Consider the following 24,032-nt stretch of genomic DNA (forward strand, 5'->3'; position numbering starts at 1 on the left):
TCAATGAGCATCAGGGCCATTTCCCTCGCATCCTGTGCATGATCTGTTTCCCTGTTGTTCGCCGCAAGCTCGATGCTTCTTCAGCTCCGATGTGTCGTTTCCTGTAGCTTACTCTCTTCTTGTTTGGACACCGGCGGTCTGTGCTTAAATGCCCAGTGAGTTATGCCCGTTGCTGCGACATGGATGCGAGCAAATGTTCTGTGTCTGCTACCCCAAGATCGTGCCTTTCCTTGTTCGAGGGTGAACTCATCCCTCGCTCAACGGTGCGGCGTCCTTCGAGCCAGGACGAGGGGGTAGGGACCCTCTTCGGCGAGGGAGAAGGATGGTGTGGTATCTTTCTGGTCCAGTGCAGGAGTTTTGGCGTGTTTGTGGCCAAGGCGGTAGGCAATGCCATTGTCGCTGTTGTTTCCTTGGGTGCCGATGTTTCGAGCTTCAAGGGCAGTCCTTTCTTCAAGCGGTTCTTCATCTCTATCTAGTTTAGGTGCTTGTAGTTTGGGATTGTGTTGTAAGCTGTATCTTAAGCACCCATGTATGTTTGGGCCACTCGTGTTTTATTTTCTGTGTATGTGGCGTTGGGCTGCACTTGTTGGCTGTAATACCTGGCCGGTTGATGGCTTTGTTAATTCAAAGCCGGGCTCATCCTCGAGCCTTCGTTCTAAAAAAAAGCTTGGGAGTTGGGTGGTGGGACACCGGACTCTTCATTGGTGATATTTGCGCCAAGGTCCTTCGAGATGTCTGAATGGCAGCAACTCCCTTCTCATTCCCCCAAATCCTCTCACAGTCTCACTCCTCGCTCCCGTGTCGTCCGTCCGTAGATTCCGAATCGGAGGCGGATGGCCGGCGGCGCGGCGGACGAGCGAAAGATCCGCATGGATCCGGCCGTTCTCGAGCACCAACCTGAGTCCCCGCCTCGTCCGCTGCCGTGGCCGCATGGTGCCCGGGAAGTTTCCTCGCTGCCAATCCCAGGGGACCTCTTGCTGGACATCTTCCACCGCATTCCCGACCCAGCCGACCTCGTCTTCACCTCCGCCACATGCGTCACATTCCGCCGCCTCATCACCGACCGCTCCTTCGTCCTTCCTCCAGCAGTACCGCAAGCTCCCCGCCCCTCCTCGGCTTCGTCAACGCAAGCCAAGGCTTCCAGCCCGCCGAGCCGCCTTACCCCTCCGCGTTAGCAGCCAGAGCCGTCGCCCTCGCCTGCGACTTCTCCTTCTCCTTCGTCCCCGCCCCTGCCCACGCTGACTGCTGGGCTGTCCGGGATATTCGCGAAGGCCGCGTCCTCCTCGGCACAACCCCGGGGGTATTTTATGACGGGGACCGGTTCACGGAGATGGCAGTGTGTGACCCGTTGCACCGGCAGTACCAACTGCTTCCCCCAATCCCCGACGACCTAAGAGCTTCGGTTGAGGAACCAATCCGGCAGAATTTCTGTGAGACTTTCCTCTCGGGATGGCGATGAGGCGGCAACTACTGAAGAGACATCGTTCAGTGTGATCTGGATGGTGGAGTGCACAACTAAGCTCATTGCCTTTGTCTTCTCGTCCAACACTAGACAATGGCGAGCCATATCGCAGAGTTGGACCAATTTATTAGATGGTCTGCTAACATCCCTAAGGATTCCACTCTTCCAAAGGCGGCAGTATGCGTGTGGCTGCTTTTACTGGCTGCCAGACTGGCACTGGGAGCATGAATTGAAAATGTTGATGCTCGACACCCGGATGATGGAGTTCTCCATTGCTGAACTCCCATCCGAAGCCAAAAATCCACCCTATCTTTGTATAACTATATTTGAGTCAAGAGAAGGCAGGCCTAGAATGCTTGTTAGTCGGCCTGACATATCTAGCCGCAGTTACACTACTAGGAAAAGGCCTGCTAGTGACGCACCTGTTTTGCCTACTAATGGTGCACTACAGGTGCGCCACTAGCATCACGCCATTAGAATTTTTTACTAATGGCGCACCAGGCAGTGCGCCATTAGTACATCACACGGTGCGCCATTACTATCTGACTTAGTAATGGCGCACCACATAGAAGTGCGTCATTACTAACATTTTTTTTCAAATTTTTTTCAGAAATATTTTTTTCAAATTTTTTTTCGCTTTTTTCTTAATCTCGGGTCGCTATGGCTTAATAGCACGCTTAACTTCAGAGTTCTATCCAACCCCAGCACTAGCTCACTTAACAGGCACTTGTTAATATATGTAGCATATCAATCCTATTAAACCTTGTTGATGTCTAGGACTTTGTTCATGTTCATGAGTGTGATGAAATTTTGAAACAATATTTCAAACTTCCGTTCATATTACGTATCATATTTCGAACATTTTTTCCAAAAAAAAATTTGAAACTTTTTTTTCTGTTACTAGTGGCGCACCTAGCAAATGGTGCGCCACTAGTAAGTTTGAATTTTTTTTCATTTCCCCCCTCTAGATCTTAAAATCCCCATATATTTCGTTCTGTTAGGTTCAAATCATATGTAACTTTTCGAGTAGATGATTTTTCATATAAAAAACTTTTTAATCCGAGTTCGTATGCAAAAGTTATGCCCATTTTACAAATTCCACAGAGATTTTGCAAATAAAGTCGAAATTCATATTTGTAAATTTTCCCAACAACTAGACCACATATCACATGGGAAACTTATTTTATTTTATTTTTTTGACATTTCTATCATTTTCTTTTATTTTTTCTAAAACTGAAAAGGCAGTCCCGGGGGTGCATTTGGTGGAATTTTTGGGCAAAGTTAGTAATGGCGCATCGTGGGTGTGGTGCGCCATTACTAGTTTGTTAGTAGTGGCGCACCGAGGGTGTGGCCCTGGTGCGCCATTACTAGTTTTGAAAAAAAAAATTGTCAATAGTGGCGCACCGAGGGTGTGGTGCGCCATTACTAGTTAAACTAGTAATGGCGCACTATCCCCTGGTGCGCCATTACTAGTTTTTAAAAAAAAAATGTTAGTAGTGGCGCACCGTGGATGTGGTGCGCCATTAGTATTTGGACACTAATGGCGTACCAACACATGGTGCGCCATTAGTATATAGTAGTGGCGTACCACATGTGTGGTGCGCCATTAGTGTCCATGTTATTTATAGCCCTTTTCCTAGTAGTGTATCACTAGTAGAAAAAGGGCCTATTGTCCCGGTTCGTGAGGTCCTTCTGTCCCGGTTTGTGAACCGGGACTAAAAGGTCGTTATTAATGCCCTTGGCCTTTAGTTCCGGTTCTTACATGAACCGGGACAGAAGGTCCTCCACGTGGCCGCTGCGGCCAGCCCAGGACGGGGGGCCTTTGGTCCCGGTTGGTGACACCAACCGGGACCAATAGGCATCCACGCGTCAACATCTGGCTGGAGCTGAGCTTTTTGTTTTTTTTTGAAATGGGTTGATTTAGGGGTTTTGGGGGTTAATTTAGGTTGTTATTAGGTAGCTACTAGAGAGAAGGTGTCCTCTCTTATATCTCCGTGCTTGGTTTACCAATGCTACGTACTGCTATGCCTAAACATGGCTTAGATTGAAGTGAAGGCAACATGTGGTGCATGTCGAAAGTAATACTAATCCTAACTTGATCAAGTTTGGATTGTACTACTTTCGACATGCACCACATGCATGTTGCCTTCGCTTCAATCCAATCCCTGTTCATTTCACCCGCTGATATATAATAACTCTTCATGCGCGCATCATGCATCATCATATATAATAACAAGTCGTACTAATCATGATCATACAACTTCTACTCGTTATTAATAACTAGTCATACGATCATCATCCACATAGTCATCGAACCAACCCTACTTAATTGTTCTTAGCACATGATCATCAGTATTAGGTAGGACCGAAATACCCTCTTTAAGGTAAAATAGCATAAAACAATATAGACCCTGACTCTCCATTATGGAGAATGGAGATCATCCTGTCTCCAATTCTTGCGCTTCGCTTCCTTTTGCTTCCAAGAACCTCCTTGCGACTGTCCATACATTTTTTCCATTCTTTGATTTGCATGTCTCCACTTCTTTTAGAAATCCGGTATGGACAGTTGAGATTCGTAGGATGACCTGGTTGTATGTTCAAAACATCAAGCCTACCATTCTGATACATCAAATGAGGCACACAATCCTCTGGGATTATCTGTTGAAAAACATAGTAATAACTTCATAGTTAGCAATGATGTACTAGTTTTAGGAGTATGCAAAATATGCACGGATGTCGTAATAGTAAGAAATCTTACCAAGGTATCTCCATAGTAGTTACTGTAGTTCAACACGTGCACTAGTTGCACGTATTGACCATAATGTGGAGGAGTTTTAAAATAGATATTGTAATTCTCAAGATTAGTACAAAATCCGACCAGATGAGTTTTCTCCTTATAAGTTAACTCAGAGCCATCGGTGTAGTAGGTGTCTACCATGTTCCGCACATTGTTTGAACAATCAAAATAAGCTGTCAATGAAAATAAGTTGTCAACTATTTTGAAATGAACAATATAAATTAGCTAATAACTATGTTTGAGAAACTCACATAGCGGTAGAATTGGAGGCGTATCAACAAGGACCCAAATGTCCATATTGTCTTGCTCGATGTCAGGATCACCAAGATCCATGGTGACAAGCATACCCTCATCAAAACCATACATCTTGCATTATGCTTCCCAATTTTTGCAACCAAAATGGGTTACGCTATCAGAATTATACAGATTTACTTCAAAATCTATATCACAATGGGTCCTTTGGTGAATTTTCTTTGTTTCCATACTTTCATGGTCTTCAAAACCCATCCTCTCCAAGACGTAGCGTCTTGCATGGCATGGGATAAGCTAGCCGAATTGTAAAAGATGAAAAGTACACATTGAAATAGTTGAAGTCGTGCTTAATTACGAAAAAATAACACTTGTCGTCGTTGCGTACCGTTTCAACATCGAAGGTCTCCTCCAGCTTAATACTGAAGCGCCGATCTTCGTCCAGGTGAGGCCTGTCGCACTGACCTCGGTCGTCGTGGCACCAGTCGCACTCCCCCGGGAGACTTTCGTCGTCCGAGTACGACATTTCCTATGTTCATAATTCAAATATTAAACGTCTACAATTAAATATACGTACTAAAAAACCTAAGTTAGATCATTATTATTCATCACGGGTTGACTATCGGTTTGTCGAGTCTTTTCATGAAAACTCTCAGCTCACGTGGTGTATACATTCGACCGTTGGTGATTGTCGCTCCTCCATTTGTCCCCGAGTGCATTACACCAAAATGTCTAGCACACGGGAACAAAGGAGTGTTGGAAATATGCCCTAGAGGCAATAATAAATTGGTTATTATTATATTTCCTTGTTCATGATAATCGTTTATTATCCATGCTAGAATTGTATTGATAGGAAACTCAGATGCATGTGTGGATACATAGACAACACCATGTCCCTAGTAAGCCTCTAGGAGACTAGCTCGTTGATCAATAGATGGTTACGGTTTCCTGACCATGGACATTGGATGTCGTTGATAACGGGATCACATCATTAGGAGAATGATGTGATGGACAAGACCCAATCCTAAGCCTAGCACAAGATCGTGTAGTTCGTTTGCTCAGAGCTTTTCTAATGTCAAGTATCAGTTCCTTAGACCATGAGATTGTGCAACTCCCGGATACCGTAGGAATGCTTTGGGTGTACCAAACGTCACAACGTAACTGGGTGACTATAAAGGTGCACTACAGGTATCTCCGAAAGTGTCTGTTGGGTTGGCACGAATCGAGACTGGGATTTGTCACTCCGTGTAAACGGAGAGGTATCTCTGGGCCCACTCGGTAGGACATCATCATAATGTGCACAGTGTGACCAAGGAGTTGATCACGGGATGATATGAGTTACGGAACGAGTAAAGAGACTTGCCGGTAATGAGATTGAACAAGGTATCGGGATACCGACGATCGAATCTCGGGCAAGTAACATACCGATAGACAAAGGGAATTGCATACGGGATTGATTGAATCCCCGACAACGTGGTTCATCCGATGAGATCATCGTGGAACATGTGGGAGCCAACATGGGTATCAAGATCCCGCTGTTGGTTATTGGCCGGAGAACGTCTCGGTCATGTCTGCATGGTTCCCGAACCCGTAGGGTCTACACGCTTAAGGTTCGATGACGCTAGGGTTATAGGGAATAGATGTACGTGGTTACCGAATGTTGTTCGGAGTCCCGGATGAGATCCCAGACGTCACGAGGAGTTCCGGAATGGTCCGGAGGTAAAGATTTATATATGGGAAGTCCTGTTTTGGTCACCGGAAAAGTTTCGGGTCTTATCGGTAATGTACCGGGACCACCGGGAGGGTCCCGGGGGTCCACCAAGTGGGGCCACCAGCCCCAGAAGGCTGTGTGGGCCAAGTGTGGGAGGGGACCAGCCCCAGGTGGGCTGGTGCGCCCCCCCACCAAGGCCCAAGGCGCATGGGAGAGTGGAGGGGGCAAACCCTAGGTCCAGATGGGCCTTAAGGCCCACCCTAGTGGCGCCCCCCCTCTCCCCCCTTGGCCGCCCCCCCAGATGGGATCTAGGGCTGGCCGCACCCCTTGGGGGGGGAACCCTAAAGGGGGCGCAACCCTCTCCCCCCCTATATATACTTGAGGTTTGGGGCTGCCATACAGACACGAGAACGTCTCTCTTTTGACGCAGCACTACCCCTCTTCCTCCTCCTCCTCTCCCGCGGTGCTTGGCGAAGCCCTGCGGGATTGCCACGCTCCTCCACCACCACCACGCCGTCGTGCTGCTGCTGGATGGAGTCTTCCCCAACCTCTCCCTCTCACCTTGCTGGATCAAGGCGTGGGAGACGTCACCGGGCTGCACGTGTGTTGAACGCGGAGGCGCCGTGGTTCGGCGCTTAGATCGGAATCAACCGCGATCTGAATCGCTACGAGTACGACTCCCTCATCCGCGTTCTTGCAACTCTTCCGCATCGCGATCTACAAGGGTATGTAGATGCACTCCCCTTCCCCTCGTTGCTAGATTACTCCATAGATTGATCTTGGTGATGCGTAGAAAATTTTGAATTTCTGCTACGTTCCTCAACAGTGGCATCATGAGCCAGGTTTATGCGTAGTTTCTACGCACGAGTAGAACACAAAGTATTTGTGGGCGTCGATGTTGTCAATTCTTCTTGCCGCTACTAGTCTTATCTTGTTTTGGCGGCATTGTGGGATGAAGCGGCCCGGACCGACCTTACACGTACGCTTACGTGAGACAGGTTCCACCGACTGACATGCACTAGATGCATAAGGTGGCTAGCGGGTGTCTGTCTCTCCCACTTTAGTCAGAACGGATTTGATGAAAAGGGTCCTTATGAAGGGTAAATAGAAATTGGCATATCACGTTGTGGTTTTACGTAGGTAAGAAACGTTCTTGCTAGAAACCTATACAAGCCACGTAAAAACTTGCAACAACAATTAGAGGACGTCTAACTTGTTTTTGCAGCATGTGCTATGTGATGTGATATGGCCAAAAAGGATGTGATGAATGGTATATGTGATGTATGAGATTGATCATGTTCTTGTAATAGGAATCACGACTTGCATGTCGATGAGTATGACAACCGGCAGGAGCCATAGGAGTTGTCTTTATTTTTTTGTATGACCTGCGTGTCATTGAATAATGCCATGTAAATTACTTTACTTTATTGCTAAGCGCGTTAGCCATAGAAGTAGAAGTAATCGTTGGCGTGACAACTTCATGAAGACACAATGATGGAGATCATGATGATGGAGATCATGGTGTCATGCCGGTGACAAAGATGATCATGGTGCCCCGAAGATGGAGATCAAAGGAGCAAAATGATATTGGCCATATCATGTCACTATTTGATTGCATGTGATGTTTATCATGTTATGCATCTTATTTGCTTAGAACGACGGTAGTAAGTAAGATGATCCCTCACTAAAAATTTCAAGAGACGTGTTCCCCCTAACTGTGCACCGTTGCGAAGGTTCGTTGTTTCAAAGCACCACGTGATGATCGGGTGTGATAGATTCTAACGTTCGAATACAACGGGTGTTGACGAGCCTAGCATGTACAGACATGGCCTCGGAACACATGCAAAACACTTAGGTTGACTTGACGAGCCTAGCATGTACAGACATGGCCTCGGAACACAAGAGACCGAAAGGTCGAACATGTGTCGTATAGCAGATACGATCAACATGGAGATGTTCACCGATAATGACTAGTCCGTCTCACGTGATGATCGGACACGGCCTAGTTTGACTCGGATCATGTATCACTTAGATGACTAGAGGGATGTCTATCTGAGTGGGAGTTCATTAATCAGATGAACTTCATTATCATGAACATAGTCAAAAGGTTTTTGCAAATTATGTCATACGCTTTAGTTCTACTGTTTTAGATACGTTCCTAGAGAAAGTTTAGTTGAAAGTTGGTAGTAGCAATTATGCAGACTGGGTCCGTAAACTGAGGATTGTCCTCATTGCTGCACAGAAGGCTTATGTCCTTAATGCACCGCTCGGTGTGCTGAACCTCAGCGTCGTCTGTAGATGTTGCGAAACATCTGACATACACGTTTTGATGACTACGTGATAGTTCAGTGCGTAATGCTAACGGTTTAGAATTGTGGCACCAAAGACGGTTTTTGAAACATCGCAGAACATATGAGATGTTCCGAAGACTGAAATCGGGATTTCAGACTAGTGCCCACGTCAAGAGGTATGAGACCTCTGACAAGTTTCTTAAGCCTGCAAACTAAGGGAGAAAAGCTCAATCGTTGAGCATGTGCTCAGATTGTCTGAGTACTACAATCACTTGAATCGAGTGGGAGTTAATCTTCCAGATGAGATAGTGATGGTTCTCCATAAGTCACTGCCACCAAGCTATTAGAGCTTCGTGATGAACTATAACATATCAGGGATAGATATGATGATCCTTGAGCAACTCGCGATGTTTGACACCGCGAAAGTAGAAATCAAGAAGGAGCATCAATTGTTGATGGTTAGTAAAACCACTAGTTTCTAGAAGGGCAAGGTCAAAAGGGATACTTCATGAAACAGCAAATCATTTGCTGCTCTAGTGAAGAATCCCAAGGTAGAACCCAAACCCAAGACTAAGTGCTTCCGTAATGAGGGGAACGGTCACTGAAGCAGAACTACCCTAGATACTTGGTAGATGAGAAGGCAGGCAAGGTCGACAGAAGTATATTGGATATACATTATATGAATGTGTACTTTACTAGTATTCCGAGCAGCACCAGGGTATTAGATACCGGTTCGGTTGCTAAGTGTTAGTAACTCGAAATAAAAGCTGCGGAATAAACGGAGACTAGCTAAAGGTGAGATGACGATATGTGTTGGAAGTGTTTCCAAGGTTGATGTGATCAAGCATCGCATGCTCCCTCTACCATCGAGATTTGGTGTTTGCGTTGAGCATGATTGGATTATGTTTATCGCAATACGGTTATTCATTTAAGGAGAATAATGGTTACTCTGTTTATTTGAATAATACCTTCAATGGTCTTGCACCTAAAATGAATCTCGATCGTAGTGATACACATGTTCATGCCAAAAGTAATGATAGTACCACATACTTGTGGCACAGCTATTTGAGTCATATTGGTATAGAACGCATGAAGAAGCTCCATGTAGATGGATCTTTGGACTCAGTCGTTTTTGAAAAGATTGAGACATGCGAACCATGTCTATTGGTATATATGCATGAAGAAACTCCATGCAGATGGATCGTTTGGACTCACTTGATTTTGAATCACTTGAGACATGCAAATCATACCACATGGGCAAGATGACTGAAAAGCCTCGTTTTCAGTAAGATGGAACAAGAGAGCAACTTATTGGAAGTCACACATTTTGATGTATGCAGTCCAATGAGTGCTGAGGCATGCAGTGGATATCGTTATGTTCTTACTTCACAGATGGTTTGAGTAGATGCTGAGTGTATTTACTTGATGAAACACAAGTCTGAATTATTGAAAGGTTCAAGTAATTTCAGAGTGAAGTTGAAGATCGTCGTGACAAGAGGATAAAATGTCTGTGATATGATCATAGAGATGAGTATCTGAGCTACGAGTTTTGCACACAATTAAGACATTGTGGAAGGTGTTTCAATATTAATACCGCCTGGAACACCATAGTGTGATGGTGTGTCCGAACATCATAACTGCACCCTATTGGATATGGTGCATGCCATGATGTCTCTTATCGAATTACCACTATCGTTTATGGGTTAGGCATTAGGGACAATCGCATTCACTTTAAATAGGGCACCACGCAATTCCGTTGAGACGACACCGTTTAGAGAAACCTGAGTTGTCGTTTCTTAAAAGTTTGGGACTGCGATGCTTATGTGAAAAAGTTTCAGGCTGATAAGCTCGAACCCAAAGCGGATAAATGCATCTTCATAGAAAACCCAAAATAGTTGGGTATACCTCCTATTTCAGATCTGGAAGCAAAAGTAATTGCTTCTAGAAACGGGTCCTTTCTCGAGGAAAAGTTTCTCTCGAAACAATTGAGTGGGAGGATGGTGGAGACTTGATAAGGTTATTGAACCGTCACTTCAACTAGTGTGTAGCAGGGCACAGGAAGTTGTTCCTGTGGCACCTATACCAATTGAAGTGGAAGCTTATGATAGTGATCATGAAACTTCGGATCAAGTCACCACCAAACCTCGTAGGACGACGAGGATGCGTGCTACTTCAGAGTGGTACGTGATCCTGTCTGAGATATCATGTTGTTGGATAATACTGAACCTACGGGCTATGGAGAAGCGATGGTGGGCCCATATTCCGACAAATGGTTAGAAGCCATGAAATCCGAGATAAAATGGATCTTTAAGAAGAAGACGGACGTGGACGGTAATGTTACCGTCTATGAAGCTCGACTTGTGAAAAAAAAAGGTATTTTCACAAGTTCAAGGAGTTGACTACGATGAGATTTTCTCATCCGTAGCGATGCTTAAGTCCGTCGGAATCATGTTAGCATTAGCTGCATTTATGAAATCTGGCAGATGGATGTCAAAACAAGTTTCCTTACCAGTTTTCGTAAGGAAAGGTTGCATGTGATACAATCAGAAAGGTTTTGTCCATCCTAAGGATGCTAAAAGGTATGCTAGCTCCAGCGATCCTTCTAAGGACTGGAGTAAGCATCTCGGAGTTGGAATGTACGCTTTGATGAGATGATCAAAGATTTTGGGTTTATACAAAGTTTATGAGAAACTTGTATTTCCAATAAAGTGAGTGGGAGCGCTACAACATTTCTGATAAGTATATGTGAATGACATATTGTTGATCCGAAATGATGTAAAATTTCTGGAAAGCATAAAGGGTTGTTTGAAAGGAGTTTTCCAAAGGAAGACCTGGATAAAAGCTGCTTACATATTGGGCATCAAGATCTATAGAGATAGATCAAGACGCCCGATGATACTTTCAAAGAACGCACACCTTGACATGATTTTGAAAGAGTTCAAAATAGATCAGCAAAGAAGGAGTTCTTGGATGTGTTACAAGGTGTGAGTATTGAGTAAGACTCAAGACCTGACCACAGCAGAAGAAAGAGAAAGGACGAAGGTCGTCCCCTATGCTTCAGACGTAGGCTCTACAGTATGCTATGCTGTGTACCGCACATGAAGTGTGCCTTGCCATGAGTTGGTCAAGGGGTACAATAGTGATCTGGGAATGGATCACATGACAGCGGTCGAACTTATCCTTAGTATCTAGAAGACTAAGGAATTTTCTCGATTATGGAGGTGAAAAGGAGTTCGTCGTAAAGGGTTATGTCGATGCGAACTTTGACACTAATCCGGATGACTCTGAGTAGTAAACCGGATTCGTATAGTAGAGCAATTATTTGAAATGGCTCCAAATAGCGCGTGGTAGCATCCACAAGATGACATAGATATTCGTAAAGCACACACGGATCTGAAAGGTTCAGACCCGTTGATTAATAACCTCTCTCACAAGCATAACATGATCAAACCAGAACTCATTGAGTGTTAATCACATAGTGATGTGAACTAGATTGTTGACTCTAGTAAACTCTTTGGATGTTGGTCACATGGTGATGTGACCTGTCAGTGTTAATCACATGGTGATGTGAACTAGATTATTGACTCTAGTGCAAGTGGGAGACTGTTGGAAATATGCCCTAGAGGCAATAATAAATTGGTTATTATTATATTTCCTTGTTCATGATAATCGTTTATTATCCATGCTAGAATTGTATTGATAGGAAACTCAGATGCATGTGTGGATACATAGACAACACCATGTCCCTAGTAAGCCTCTAGGAGACTAGCTCGTTGATCAATAGATGGTTACGGTTTCCTGACCATGGACATTGGATGTCATTGATAACGGGATCACATCATTTGCTCAGAGCTTTTCTAATGTCAAGTATCAGTTCCTTAGACCATGAGATTGTGCAACTCCCGGATACCGTAGGAATGCTTTGGGTGTACCAAACGTCACAACGTAACTGGGTGACTATAAAGGTGCACTACAGGTATCTCCGAAAGTGTCTGTTGGGTTGGCACGAATCGAGACTGGGATTTGTCACTCCGTGTAAATGGAGAGGTATCTCTGGGCCCACTCGGTAGGACATCATCATAATGTGCCCAGTGTGACCAAGGAGTTGATCACGGGATGATGTGAGTTACGGAACGAGTAAAGAGACTTGCCGGTAACGAGATTGAACAAGGTATCGGGATACCGACGATCGAATCTCGGGCAAGTAACATACCGATAGACAAAGGGAATTGCATACGGGATTGATTGAATCCCCGACAACGTGGTTCATCCGATGAGATCATCGTGGAACATGTGGGAGCCAACATGGGTATCCAGATCCCACTATTGGTTATTGACCGGAGAACGTCTCGGTCATGTCTGCATGGTTCCCGAACCCGTAGGGTCTACACGCTTAAGGTTCGATGACGCTAGGGTTATAGGGAATAGATGTACGTGGTTACCGAATGTTGTTCAGAGTCCCGGATGAGATCCCAGACGTCACGAGGAGTTCCGGAATGGTCCGGAGGTAAAGATTTATATATGGGAAGTCCTGTTTTGGTCACTGGAAAAGTTTCGGGTGTTATCGGTAATGTACCGGGACCACCGGGAGGGTCCCGGGGGTCCACCAAGTGGGGCCACCAGCCCCAGAAGGCTGCGTGGGCCAAGTGTGGGAGGGGACCAGCCCCAGGTGGGCTGGTGCGCCCCCACCAAGGCCCAAGGCGCATGGGAGAGTGGAGGGGGCAAACCCTAGGTCCAGATGGGCCTTAAGGCCCACCCTAGTGGCGCCCCCTCTCCTCCCCTTGGCCGCCCCCCTAGATGGGATCTAGTGCTGGCCGCACCCCTTGGGGGGAGGGAACCCTAAAGGGGGCGCAGCCCTCTCCCCCCTATATATACTTGAGGTTTGGGGCTGCCATACAGACACGAGAACGTCTCTCTTTTGACGCAGCCCTACCCCTCTTCCTCCTCCTCCTCTCCCGCGGTGCTTGGCGAAGCCCTGCGGGATTGCCACGCTTCTCCACCACCACCACGCCGTCGTGCTGCTGCTGGATGGAGTCTTCCCCAACCTCTCCCTCTCACCTTGCTGGATCAAGGCATGGGAGACGTCACCGGGCTGCACGTGTGTTGAACGCGGAGGCGCCGTGGTTCGGCGCTTAGATCGGAATCAACCGCGATCTGAATCGCTACGAGTACGACTCCCTCATCCGCGTTCTTGCAACGCTTCCGCATCGCGATCTACATGGGTATGTAGATGCACTCCCCTTCCCCTCGTTGCTAGATTACTCCATAGATTGATCTTGGTGATGCGTAGAAAATTTTGAATTTCTGCTACGTTCCTCAACAAGGAGAAGCGACCCCACGACAACAGTCGGGATTCTTCGTCCTCTCATATATATATGGTGGAACTCTCCCTCACTAATTCCTCTCTGACATTTGCGACCGTCGGTGATGGTAGCTCCTCCTTTCGTTCTCGAGTGCATTACACCAAATTGTCTAGCACACGGGAACGAAGGAGAAGCTACCCCCACGACAACAGTCGGGATTCTTCGTCCTCTCATATATGGTGGAGACTCGACAGACTTACAGTCAACACGAAATATCGTTTAATTATCTTTCTAAAAGAGGATTTGGCTGGTCTCACCTCGATGTCAGAGGGGGCGGTGACGGGGATGACGGTGGGGATGATGGAGGGGCCGGGGGCTCCTAGATTTCTGCGAAAACAAAAACCCTATAAGCTATCAACTAATCATATGCATACGCCTTGCATAGTGCTCTCCAATTTTAGCATTCAAAGTAGGAGTAGTTTTCCAATTTGAGCATTCAATAAGCAAAATCAAATCACAAAATAAAGTAGTATTCAAATTAGGATGCATTCAATTATAAGCAAAACTACATCATCTCCATGCGTCCGTACATCGTCGAATATTATCACTAATACACCTCGAATACTATCATACATATAGCATCGCTAGTACAGCTAGAACCGTAGCGCCCGACGGGTATCGGCGCGGGCGGTGGACACCCAAAGGGACGGAACCATCACAGGATCATAGCTCCAGTGAGATCCCTGAAGAACCTGCCAGGTATTGTCGAACCTGCCCTCCAATGCAACCATGTAGCGACGGACGTGCTGGTCCTCCTCGCTGACACGATGACGTACCACCTCTGCGGTGTCCGGAAGCCTCGGCACCGTCACTGGCCCACGCGACCGCCACCAAACAAGGATCGGGTCAACGACGGGCTGGCTCCTCACCAACCTACGCCCACCGGTAGGTAGCACCTCCCAAAACCAGCCCGGCGGAGCCCAGTCCCGCACATTGCCCCTCTGATCAAGCCGGCCTCCTCCGCCGAGTCGACGACGAGGATGCGGGATAGGCATCGTCGACGTCGATGCGGGAATAAGTGCTTTAACTAAAAAAACAATCTAGTTCTATTAATTTCCTTGCTAAAAATAAACTACTTCTATAGTAAAATAAACTAGTTTTGTTAAATCAACTAGTTCAACTACTAAACAGTACAACTAACTACAACGACTTCGCTTGCATACATATGAACAAATATGATCGATCATCTATGAACAATATAAAAACATCATATGATATATGAACAAAAAAATCATATCTATGAACAAAAAATCATCTAATCATATATTTTTTACGCCGGCAGCGGTGGCGGGGGGCAGGGCAGGAGCGCGGGGGCCAGGGCTCACTGGGGGCGGCGTCGGCGACGGCGTCGGGGCAGGGGCGGCGCGGACCGGGGCGGTGACGACGCGGGGCGGCGCGGCGACGGCGTCGGTGCGCAGGGGCGGCGCGCGGCGACGGCATTGGGGCAGGGGGCGATGGCGTCGGGGCAGGGGCGATGCGGACCGGAGCGGTGACGACGCGGGGCAGCGCGGACCGGGGCGGTGACAACGCGGGGCGGCGCGGCGACGGCGTCGGGGCAGGGGCGGCGGGCGGCGATGGCGTTGGGGCAGGGGGCGGCGACGCGGCGACGGCGTCGGGGCACGGGCGGCGTGCGGCGACGGCGTCAGGGCAGGGGCGCGCGCGGCGACGGCGTCGAGGCAGGGGAGCACGCGGCGACGGCGTCGGGGCAGTGGGAAGAAGAACTGAACCGAAAATTTCACAAGTGTGGCTTATATAGACAGACCATTGGTCCCGGTTCGTGGCACCAACCGGGACCAAAGCTCACCTTTAGTCCCGGTTAATGCCACCAGCCGGGACCAAAGGTCATTTTTCAGCAGCCCAAAGTGCGGGAAGCAGAGGCCTTTAGTCCCGGTTGGTGGCACAAACCGGGACTAAAGGGGGGGCATTGGTACCGGTTGGTGCCACGAACCGGTACCAATGTATGCCTTTAGTACCGGTTGGTGGCACCAACCGGGACTAAAGGCCTTGTGCTGCCCACATCGCGGCACGAAAGTTTAGTCCCACCTCGCTAGCTGAGGGAGCTCGAGAGTGGTTTATAAGCCCCACTCCCGCTGCCATCTCGAGCTCCTCTCAAATGCAGGCTTTCGGGCCTAAACACACTGTATCTGCCTGTGGGCCTATTGGGCCTTCTGCGGGCCTGAATCCTGGCCCATGGGTGGGTTTCTAGTCGTATTCAGGCCGTGGTGGCCCAGTAGGTGGCTTTTTTTTCCCAGTTTATTTCTTTTCTTTTTTGCTTTATTTATTTTATTTTGTTTATACTTACAACAAAATACTAATTTATTTTATATTATTTTGTTTCTAATTACTTATTTATTTTATTTTATGATAATTCTTTTTGCTATTAAAGTTTCTAACAAAAAAAGTTCTTTATGAAAATTATTTTTGCTTTTAATGATTTTGAACATAAAAAACTTTGATAATTTTAGTTGCATCAATTATATATAATTTTAGTTTCAGTAATACTAGCGGTTGCTTATAATGTTTTGAACAGAAAATACGTTGATAATTTTAGTTTCATAAATTTTATTTATGTTATTAAATTTATTTTATTTTTTTCCTACTTATATATTTTATTAAAGTTTATTTTATTCTGTTTCTAATTACTTATTTATTTTTTATGATAATTGTTATTTTTCATGCATTTACGGATTATTTTGAGCTATAAGACCCTGACATTGAAAAGCACTAGAAATGAACTCTGAAAATGTTAAAAGTTGGCATGGTATCATCATTTCACCCACATAGCATGTGCAAGAAAGTAGAGAGGGTTACTGCAAAAACTGGATGCACTTCGTGTACAAAACGGATAATCTCTTTCAAAGTATCAGGATTTCATACGGAAACTCGTCTGTTACAAAGGGATTTCATTTTTTAAAACTTATTTGAAATCCTGACTTTTTGTGTGTTCAAAATGCACCATTCAAAGCCACATCATCATTTTTCAATCCTTTCCGACTTCATTTGTTATTTTTCATGCATTTACTAATTATTTTGAGCTATAAGACCCTAAAATTGAAAAGCATTTCAAATGAACTCTGAAAAGGTTGAAAGTTGGCATGGTATCATCATTTCACCCACCTAGCATGTGCAAGAAAGTAGAGAGGGTTACTACAAAAACTGGATGCACTTCGTGTACAAAACGGACAATCTCTTTTAAAGTATCAGGATTTCATACGGAAACTCGTCTGTTACAAAGGGATTTCATTTTTTAAAACTTATTTGAACTCCTGACTTTTTGTGTGTTCAAAATGCACGATTCAAAGCCACATCATCATTTTTCAGTCCTTTCTTACTGCATTTGTTATTTTCCATGCATTTACTAATTATTTTGAGCTATAAGACCCTAAAATTGAAAAGCATTTCAAAAGAACTCTGAAAAGGTTGAAAGTTGGCATGGTATCATCATTTCATGCACATAGCATGTGCAAGAAAGTTGAGAGGGTTACGGCAAAAACTGGATGCACTTCGTGTACAAAACGGACAATCTCTTTCAAAGTATCAGGATTTCATACGGAAACTCGTCTGTTACGAAGGGATTTCATTTCTTAAAACTTATTTGAACTCCTGACTTTTTGTGTGTTCAAAATGCACCATTCAAAGCCACATCATCATTTTTCAGTCCTTTCTGACTTCATTTGTTATTTTTCATGCATTTACTAATTAATTTGAGCTATAAGACCCTAAAATTGGAAAGCATTTCAAATGAACTCTGAAAAGGTTGAAAGTTGGCATGGTATCATCATTTCATCCACATAGCATGTGCAAGAAAGTTGAGAGGGTTACGGCAAAAACTGGATGCACTTCGTGTACAAAACGGATAATCTCTTTCAAAGTATCAGGATTTCATACGGAAACTCGTCTGTTACGAAGGGATTTCATTTCTTAAAACTTATTTGAACTCCTGACTTTTTGTGTGTTCAAAATGCACCATTCAAAGCCACATCATCATTTTTCAGTCCTTTCTGACTTCATTTGTTATTTTTCATGCATTTACTAATTATTTTGAGCTATAAGACCCTAAAATTGAAAAGCATTTCAAATGAACTCTGAAAAGGTTGAAAGTTGGCATGGTATCATCATTCCACCCACATAGCATGTGCAAGAAAGTAGAGAGGGTTACGGCAAAAACTGGATGCACTTCGTGTACAAAACGGACAATCTCTTTCAAAGTATCAGGATTTCATACGGAAACTCGTCTGTTACAAAGGGATTTCACTTTTTTAAACTTATTTGAACTCCTGACTTTTTGTGTGTTCAAAATGCACCATTCAAAGCCACATCATCATCTTTCAATCCATTCTGACTTCATTTGTTATTTTTCATGCATTTACTAATTATTTTGAGCTATAAGACCCTAAAATTGAAAAGCATTTCAAATGAACTCTGAAAAGGTTGAAAGTTGGCATGGTATCATCATTTCTCCCACATAGCATGTGCAAGAAAGTCGAGAGGGTTACTGCAAAAACTGGATGCACTTCGTGTACAAAACGGACAATCTCTTTCAAAGTATCAGGATTTCATACGGAAACTCGTCTGTCACAAAGGGATTTCATTTTTTTAAACTTATTTGAACTCCTGACTTTTTGTGTGTTCAAAATGCACCATTCAAAGCCACATCATCATCTTTCAATCCTTTCTGACTTCATTTGTTATTTTTCATGCATTTACTAATTATTTTGAGCTATAAGACCCTAAAATTGAAAAGCATTTCAAATGAACTCTGAAAAGGTTGAAAGTTGGCATGGTATCATCATTTCTCCCACATAGCATGTGCAAGAAAGTCGAGAGGGTTACTGCAAAAACTGGATGCACTTCGTGTACAAAACGGACAATCTCTTTCAAAGTATCAGGATTTTATACGGAAACTCGTCTGTTACAAAGGGATTTCATTTTTTAAAACTTATTTGAACTCCTGACTTTTTGTGTGTTCAAAATGCACCATTCAAAGCCACATCATCATCTTTCAATCCTTTCTGACTTCATTTGTTATTTTTCATGCATTTACTAATTATTTTGAGCTATAAGACCCTAAAATTGAAAAGCATTTCAAATGAACTCTGAAAAGGTTGAAAGTTGGCATGGTATCATCATTTCACCCACCTAGCATGTGCAAGAAAGTAGAGAGGGTTACTGCAAAAACTGGATGCACTTCGTGTACAAAACGGACAATCTCTTTCAAAGTATCAGGATTTCATATGGAAACTCGTCTGTTACAAAGGGATTTCATTTTTTAAAACTTATTTGAACTCCTGACTTTTTGTGTGTTCAAAATGCACGATTCAAAGCCACATCATCATTTTTCAGTCCTTTCTTACTGCATTTGTTATTTTCCATGCATTTACTAATTATTTTGAGCTATAAGACCCTAAAATTGAAAAGCATTTCAAATGAACTCTGAAAAGGTTGAAAGTTGGCATGGTATCATCATTTCATCCACATAGCATGTGCAAGAAAGTTGAGAGGGTTACGGCAAAAACTGGATGCACTTCGTGTACAAAACGGACAATCTCTTTCAAAGTATCAGGATTTCATACGGAAACTCGTCTGTTACGAAGGGATTTCATTTCTTAAAACTTATTTGAACTCCTGACTTTTTGTGTGTTCAAAATGCACCATTCAAAGCCACATCATCATTTTTCAGTCCTTTCTGACTTCATTTGTTATTTTTCATGCATTTACTAATTATTTTGAGCTATAAGACCCTAAAATTGAAAAGCATTTCAAATGAACTCTGAAAAGGTTGAAAGTTGGCATGGTATCATCATTCCACCCACATAGCATGTGCAAGAAAGTAGAGAGGGTTACTGCAAAAACTGGATGCACTTCGTGTACAAAACGGACAATCTCTTTCAAAGTATCAGGATTTCATACGGAAACTCGTCTGTTACAAAGGGATTTCATTTTTTTAAACTTATTTGAACTCCTGACTTTTTGTGTGTTCAAAATGCACCATTCAAAGCCACATCATCATCTTTCAATCCTTTCTGACTTCATTTGTTATTTTTCATGCATTTACTAATTATTTTGAGCTAGAAGACCCTAAAATTGAAAAGCATTTCAAATGAACTCTGAAAAGGTTGAAAGTTGGCATGGTATCATCATTTCTCCCACATAGCATGTGCAAGAAAGTCGAGAGGGTTACTGCAAAAACTGGATGCACTTCGTGTACAAAACGGACAATCTCTTTCAAAGTATCAGGATTTCATACGGAAACTCGTCTGTTACAAAGGGATTTCACTTTTTTAAACTTATTTGAACTCCTGACTTTTTGTGTGTTCAAAATGCACCATTCAAAGCCACATCATCATCTTTCAATCCTTTCTGACTTCATTAGTTATTTTTCATGCATTTACTAATTATTTTGAGCTATAAGACCCTAAAATTAAAAAGCATTTCAAATGAACTCTGAAAAGGTTGAAAGTTGGCATGGTATCATCATTTCTCCCACATAGCATGTGCAAGAAAGTCGAGAGGGTTACTGCAAAAACTGGATGCACTTCGTGTACAAAACGGACAATCTCTTTCAAAGTATCAGGATTTTATACGGAAACTCGTCTGTTACAAAGGGATTTCATTTTTTAAAACTTATTTGAACTCCTGACTTTTTGTGTGTTCAAAATGCACCATTCAAAGCCACATCATCATTTTTCAATCCTTTCTGACTTCATTTGTTATTTTTCATGCATTTACTAATTATTTTGAGCTATAAGACCTTAAAATTGAAAAGCATTTCAAATGAACTCTGAAAAGGTTGAAACTTGGCATGGTATCATCATTTCACCCACCTAGCATGTGCAAGAAAGTAGAGAGGGTTACTGCAAAAACTGGATGCACTTCGTGTACAAAACGGACAATCTCTTTCAAAGTATCAGGATTTCATATGGAAACTCGTCTGTTACAAAGGGATTTCATTTTTTAAAACTTATTTGAACTCCTGACTTTTTGTGTGTTCAAAATGCACGATTCAAAGCCACATCATCATTTTTCAGTCCTTTCTTACTTCATTTGTTATTTTCCATGCATTTACTAATTATTTTGAGCTATAAGACCCTAAAATTGAAAAGCATTTCAAATGAACTCCGAAAAGGTTGAAAGCTGGCATGGTATCATCATTTCATGCACATAGGATGTGCAAGAAAGTTGAGAGGGTTGCGGCAAAAACTGGATGCACTTGGTGTACAAAACGGATAATCTCTTTCAAAGTATGAGGATTTCATACGGAAACTCGTCTGTTACAAAGGGATTTTATTTTTTAAAACTTATTTGAACTCCTGACTTTTTGTGTGTTCAAAATGCACCATTCAAAGCCACATCATCATTTTTCAATCCTTTCTGACTTCATTTGTTATTTTTCATGCATTTACTAATTATTTTGAGCTATAAGACCCTAAAATTGAAAAGCATTTCAAATGAACTCTGAAAAGGTTGAAAGTTGGCATGGTATCATCATTTCACCCACATAGTATGTGCAAGAAAGTAGAGAGGGTTACTGCAAAAACTGGATACACTTCGTGTACAAAACGGACAATCTCTTTCAAAGTATCAGGATTTCATACGGAAACTCGTCTGTTACAAAGGGATTTCATTTTTTTAAACTTATTTGAACTCCTGACTTTTTGTGTGTTCAAAATGCACCATTCAAAGCCACATCATCATCTTTCAAACCTTTCTGACTTCATTTGTTATTTTTCATGCATTTACTAATTATTTTGAGCTATAGGACCCTAAAATTGAAAAGCATTTCAAATGAACTCTGAAAAGGTTGAAAGTTGGCATGGTATCATCATTTCCCCCACATAGCATGTGCAAGAAAGTCGAGAGGGTTACTGCAAAAACTGGATGCACTTCGTGTACAAAACGGACAATCTCTTTTAAAGTATCAGGATTTTATACGGAAACTCGTCTGTTACAAAGGGATTTCATTTTTTAAAACTTATTTGAACTCCTGACTTTTTGTGTGTTCAAAATGCACCATTCAAAGCAGACTGATTTTGAATGGTGCATATTCAACACACAAAAATTCTGTAAAGATCGCCAACCCTAACATAAAAAAATGAGCATAGATGCGCTTATAGAGAAAATTCAACCTAAATTCATAATAAATTTCTATGAATTTTAGAGAAACTCACTCTAAATTTAGATCAAATTCCCTGTATAAGGGCATCTATTTTCATTTTGAGAGGAGCTCAACAAGGCAGAGAGGGACGGGCTTATAAACCGGTGTGAGCGCCCTTCAGTTGGCGAGGTGGGTCTAAACTCTGGCCGCAACAAGGACCAACCCTTTAGTCCCAGTTTGTGGCACAAACCGGGAATAATGGTCATGGGCCAGGGGTGAGGCGCATTGGTCCCGGTTCGTGCCTTGAACTGGGACCAAAAGGTCCAGACGAATCGGGACCAGTGGCCCACGTGGCCCGGCCGGCCCCCTGGGCTCACGAACCGGGACTAATGCACCCCATAGGTCCCGGTTCGTGCGGAACCGGGACTAATGGGCTGGCCAGGCCTGAACGAAAGCCCTGTTTTCTACTAGTGTATACTTACCATTTGGAGGAAAAATGGTGGGAGCTCCAGCCAGTGGCAGAAGGAGAAGATAATCTCACTCCCACTGATTTCTGGGAACATGCTCAGATGTGCAAAAGGGACGTACTTCCTCCTGGATCATCCCGGAAGCTCATCGTGCGAGCAAGGCAAATGCACACTGGACATTGAAACATTACAGCTCAAGAGAGTGTGTGCTTCGACGGTGCATGGCCACACATATAGCAACTACCCACCGTCGTTCTCATCACCAAAAGTATCAAGTGGTAAACTTTCTGTTGCTTTGTAGTTATTCCCTGCCTTTTATTGTTATCCCACAGCTTTGTCTGATTCCTGATAGTTAGTTATTGTGATCTCTTTTTTGTTTACACATTTCATAGTTGTTAGTACTTCTGTGCTTGTGGCAAAGATGATCAAGGCTCACGAACATGATTGTGATTTATTTGCTAGTCTGTTCTAAATGCTACTTTATGGTAATCAGACAAGTAAGAGTGGATCTTGAACGCCATGAGTACCATTTTAGGAGCATTGTGGATTTGTACAGAACACCATATCAAAACAATTATTTTGGAGAAATAGCGTTTTTTTGTCAAGCTAATGGAGAAGGAATACAGCTTTGGATTTATGTTCATCCCTAGATTATTTCACCGTGGAAACATTTTTTTCCTAGTAGCAGGAGTTGGTTTATCTCAATGTGTTGGCTTCAGATAAGATATAAGGAGGCATAGCTGGTATGGTTGCAAATAAAAACCCAAGCAATTGCTACCACTAATGCATCGGTTTGTATATTGTGAGGATAATTGAAGGGTTGAGCTTGATTAATTTCTGAAGGGAGTACTATCCCACCCAGCAATGGTGTTGCGATTCAAATAGCTAAAAGTTTGTGCTGAGAAGCTATTTGATTTGAAATAAGCTTCTCGAGATAAATTAGAGGTAGGTGTTTGTACATCGTTTAAAATTTTGACCTTCTCACCATCCTTCAAGGCACTGCCGAATGCAAGTAGTTTGTTGGTTGTTGTTACTAAGACCTTTGAGTTTTTTTTCCTTTACTTGACTTGGAAAGTTGGTATAATATTTGGTAATTTATAAAGTCCTGCAACATGAATCTATCCTTTGTTTTGTGACTTTTAAGTTCCTGCATGATTCATTTCTAATTGACCGCGCCTATGTTTTTACACTTGTACTGCAAATTAGGATGCTAAACAAACAAAAGTGAGTGTTTGAGGTCGATATTAGTAACTGAACCATGGGGAAAAAGAATTCCGAAGGTTTATTTTCCATGGATCATGTGTGTCAGTTTGTTTTAAGCCCTAGCATTTTATCACATCTATTCTGATAGTTTCTTTATGTGTTTCCTTCAAGCGATTTGCTAAGTGTATCCAGTATCGAGAGCTGCTGTAAACAAAAAAGCTTCTGAATACACACACACACATTTTGGCTGTGCATAATTTTGAGTTATTGGACAGATATTGAGGAGGTGGTGCTGGAACAAGGCGTGGAGGCCTGCAAGCTGAAGGGCCCATGGATGGCCATCAACATGAGAGTACTGATGAGGCGGATGCTGGAGGTCAAGTTGATAAGTTGA

General features: G+C 43.5%; 1 pseudogene; it reads left to right on the forward strand.

Moving 5' to 3' along the window:
- Positions 1–833: 833 nt before the first annotated feature.
- LOC109763044 (uncharacterized) lies at positions 834–24,032 on the forward strand (annotated as a pseudogene).

The sequence above is a fragment of the Aegilops tauschii genome, chromosome 6 (assembly GCF_002575655.3).
Source record: "Aegilops tauschii subsp. strangulata cultivar AL8/78 chromosome 6, Aet v6.0, whole genome shotgun sequence".
Lineage (NCBI taxonomy): Eukaryota > Viridiplantae > Streptophyta > Magnoliopsida > Poales > Poaceae > Aegilops > Aegilops tauschii.